Below are 4,383 nucleotides of genomic sequence, written 5' to 3'. Positions count from 1 at the left end.
GATCTCAGCTCACTGCAAGCTCCGCCTCCCGGGTTTACACCATTCTCCTGCCTCAGCCTCCCGAGTAGCTGGGACTACAGGCGCCCGCCACCTCGCCCGGCTAGTTTTTTGTATTTTTTTAGTAGAGACGGGGTTTCACCATGTTAGCCAGGATGGTCTCGATCTCCTGACCTCGTGATCCGCCCGCCTCGGCCTCCCAAAGTGCTGGGATTCAGGCTTGAGCCACTGCGCCCGGCCCACAAACTTTTTTTTAAGGTAGTAAGTTTTTTAATCCACTTAACAAAAATCAAACTTTTCTTTTTTTTGTGTGTGTGTGTGATGAATTCTTGCTCTGTCAGCCAGGCTGGAGGGCAGTGGTGCAATCTTGGCTTACTGCAACCTTCGCCTCCCGGGTTCAAGTGATTCTCCTTCCTCAGCCTCCCAAGTACCTGGGATTACAGGCATGTGCCACCACACCCAGCTACTTTTTGTATGTTTAGTAGGTAATTTTTGTATTTTTAGTAGAGATGGGGTTTCTCCATGTTGGCCAGGCTGGCATCAAACTCCCGACCTCAGGTTATCTGCTTGCTTTGGCCTCTCAAAATGCTGGGATTATACACACAAAGTTTTGTACAGACATATGCTTTTGTTTGTTTGTTTGTCTCTTTGTTTGTTTTTTGAGATGTAATCTGGCTCTGTCACCAAACTGGAGTGCAGTGGCTCCATCTCAGCTCACTGCAACCTCCGCCTCCCGGGTTCAACCGATTCTCCTGCCTTAGCAGCCTCCCGAGTAGCTGGGATTACAGGTGCACATTGCTACGCCTGGCTAATTTTTGTATTTTTAGTAGAGATGGGGTTTCACCATATTGGCCAGGCTGTTCTATAACTCCTGACCTCAAGCAATCCACCTGCCTCGGCCTCCCACAGTGTTGGGATTACAGGTGTGAGCCACTGCACCTGGCCTGCTTATGTTTCTTTTCTACTTTTTTGAGATGGAGTCTCGCTCTGTCTCCCAGTCTGCAGTGCAGTGGCACGGACTTGGCTCACTGCAAGCTCCGCCTCCCGGGTTCACGCCATTCTGTTGCCTCAGCCTCCCGAGTAGCTGGGACTACAGGCGCTGCCACCACGCCCGGCTAATTTTTTGTACTTTTAGTAGAGACGGGGTTTCACCGTGTTAGCCATGATGGTCTCAATCTCCTGACCTGATGATCCACCTGCCTCGGCCTCCCACAGTGCTGGGATTACAGGCGTGAGCCACCGCGCCCGGCCTTATTGTGTCTTTTTAATTATAGTCATCCTAGTAGATGTGAAGTGGTTTTGATTTGTATTTCCCTAGTGACTAACAATGTTGAGCATCTTTTTACATGTTTATTGGCCATTTGTATATTTTTTGTTTGAGACAGTCTCGCTCTGTCGCCCAGGCTGGAGGGCAGTGGCACCATCTCTGCTCACTGCAACCTCTGCCTCCCAGGTTCAAGCGATTCTCCTGCCTCAGCCTCCCAAGTACCTGGGATTACAGGCGTGCGCCACCACACTCAGCTAGTCTTTGTATTTTTAGTAGAAATGGGGTTTTGCCACGTTGGCCAGGCTGTTCTCCAACTTCTGACCCCAAGTGATCTGCCCGCCTTGATGTATATCTTCTTTAATAGAAATGTGCATCCAAGCCAGGCGCGGTGGCTCACGCCTGTAATCCCAGCACTTTGGGAGGCCAAGGCAGGCGGATCTCCTGAGGTTGGGAGTTCAAGACCAGTCTGAGCAACATGGAGAAACCCCTTCTGTACTAAAAATACAAAATTAGCCAGGTGTGGTAGTGCATGCCTGTCATCCCAGCTACTCAGGAGGCTGAGGCAGGAGAATCACTTGAACCCAGGAGGTGGAGGTTGCAGTGAGCTGAGATTGCACCACTGCACTCTAGCCTGGGCGACAAGAGTGAAACTCCATCTCAAAAAAAAAAAAAAGTGCATTAAAATTATTTGCAATTTTTCTTTTTTAAAAATTATTTATTTAAGTGCCGGGCGCGGTGGCTCACGCCTGTAATCCCAGCACTTTGGGAGGCCGAGACGGGTGGATCACGAGGTCAGGAGATCAAGACCATCCTGGCTAATACGGTGAAACCCCGACTCTACTAAAAAATACAAAAAACTAGCCAGGTGAGGTGGTGGCGCCTGTAGTCCCAGCTACTCAGGAGGCTGAGGCAGGAGAATGGCGTGAACCTGGGAGGCGGAGCTTGCAGTGAGCTGAGATCCGGCCACTGCACTCCAGCCTGGGCGACAGAGCCAGACTCCGTCTCAAAAAAATAAATAAATAAAATAAAATAAATAAATAAATTACTTATTTATTAGAGGCAGAGTCTCAGTCTGCCACCCAGGCTGGAGTTAGGGTGAGATCCTAACTTACTGCAGTCTCAAGCTCCTTGGCTCAAATGATGCTCCCACCTCAGCATTCCAAGAAACTGAGACTATGGGCACGCACTATGCCCTGCTAATTTTTGTTCGTTTGTTTGTTTTTTGTTTTTGAGATGGAGTCTCACTGTGTCGCCCAGGCTGCAGTGCAGTGGTACAATCTCAGCTCACTGCAATCTCCGTCTTCCAGGTTCAAGCGATTCTCCTGCCTCAGCCTCCCTAGTAGCTGGGACTACAGGTGCACAACACCACACTCGCCTAATTTGTATTTTTAGGAGACGGGGTTTCACCATGTTGGCCAAGATGTTCTCGATTTCCTGACCTCGTGATCTGTCCGCCTCCGCCTCCCAAAGTGCTGGGATTACAGGCCTGAGCCACCGCGCCCGGCCAATTTTTTTTTGTTTAAGAGATGGGGATCTCAGTATGTTGCTCAGGCTAGTTTTGAATTCCTGGGTTCAACCGATCCTCTCTCCTCGGCTTCTGAAAGTGCTAAGATCACAGGCATGAGCCACCACACCCAGCTGCCATTTTTCAGTTGATTACTTGTCTATTTATTATTGAGTTGTAAGATATTTGGGGCCAAGCATGGTGGCTCACGCCTGTAATCCCAGCACTTTAGGAGGCTAAGGTGGGCAAATTACTTGAGGTCAGGAGTTCGAGACCAGGCTGGCCAACATGGCAAAACACCCTCTCTACTAAAAATACAAAAAAATTAGCCAGGTGTGGCTGGGTGCAGTGGCTCATGCCTGTAGTCCCAGCACTTTGGGAGGCCGAGGCAGGTGGATCACGAGTCAGGAGATTGAGACCATCCTGGCCAACACAGTGAAACCCCATCTCTACTAAAATACAAAAAATTAGCCGGGTGTGGTGGCGTGTGCCTGTAGTCCCAGCTACTTGGAAGGCTGAGGCAGGGGAATTGCTTGAACCCAGGAGGCAGAGGTTACAGTGACCTGAGATCACGCCACTGCACTCCAGCCAGGTGACAGAGAAAGACTCCATCGCAAAAAAATAAATAAATAAAAATAAAAATATATTAGCTGGGCGTGGCCAGGTGCGGTGGCTCATGCCTGTAATCCTAACACTTTGGGAGGCCAAAGAGGGTGGATCACCTGAGGTCGGGGGCTCGAGACCAGCCTGACCAACATGGGGAAACCCTGACTCTGCTAAAAATACAAAATTAGCCGGGCGTGGTGGTGCATGCCTATAATCCCAGCTACTCGCAAAGCTGAGGCAGGAGAATGGCTTGAGCCCAGGAGGCAGAGGTTGTAGTGAGCTGAGATTGTGCCGTTGTACTCCAGTCTGGGCGACAAGAGCAAAATTCTGTCTCAAAAAAAAAACAACAAAAAACAAAAAACTGTTAGCCGGGTGTGGTGGTGCACACCTGTGGTCCCAGCTACTCAGGAGGCTGAGGCATGAGAACGGCTTGAACTCAGGAGGTGGAGGCTGCAGGGAGCCGAGAGTGCGTCATTGTACTTCAGCCTGGGTGACACAGCAAGACTCTGTCTGAAAAAAAAAAGATATTTTGCATGTATTTGGATAACTTCCCTATCAGATATATGATTTACAAATATTTTTCTCTCATTCTGTGAGATTATTCCATTTTAGGACATCATAAAGCTATACTAATCAAGACAGTGTGGATGTCGTAAAGGATAGACACATAGAACAGAACAGAGTCCAGAAATTGACCCACAAACCTATGCCCCATTCATTTTTTACAAATAAGTGCGAGAAGCCAACTGAATAGAAAGCGTATAGCCTTTTCAAAAAATAGTGCTGAAACAATTGGACATCCATAGGCAAAAAAACAAACAAGCAAACAGAAGAACCTGGACCTGCCCTTCCTACCTCAGGCAAAAGTCATCCCAGAATAGATGGTAGATCTCACTATAAACATAAACTATACAACTTTAGAAGAAAACATAGGTGAAAATCTTTGTGTTCTATGGTTAGACAGACAGTTCCTAGGCATGGCAGTAAGATTCATTTTAGGCCAGGCGCG

This window comes from Rhinopithecus bieti, unplaced genomic scaffold, assembly GCF_001698545.2.
Source record: "Rhinopithecus bieti isolate Rb0 unplaced genomic scaffold, ASM169854v2 scaffold_56641, whole genome shotgun sequence".
Lineage (NCBI taxonomy): Eukaryota > Metazoa > Chordata > Mammalia > Primates > Cercopithecidae > Rhinopithecus > Rhinopithecus bieti.
The sequence above is the reverse complement of the archived record's forward strand: the minus strand, read 5'-3'. Positions refer to the sequence as shown.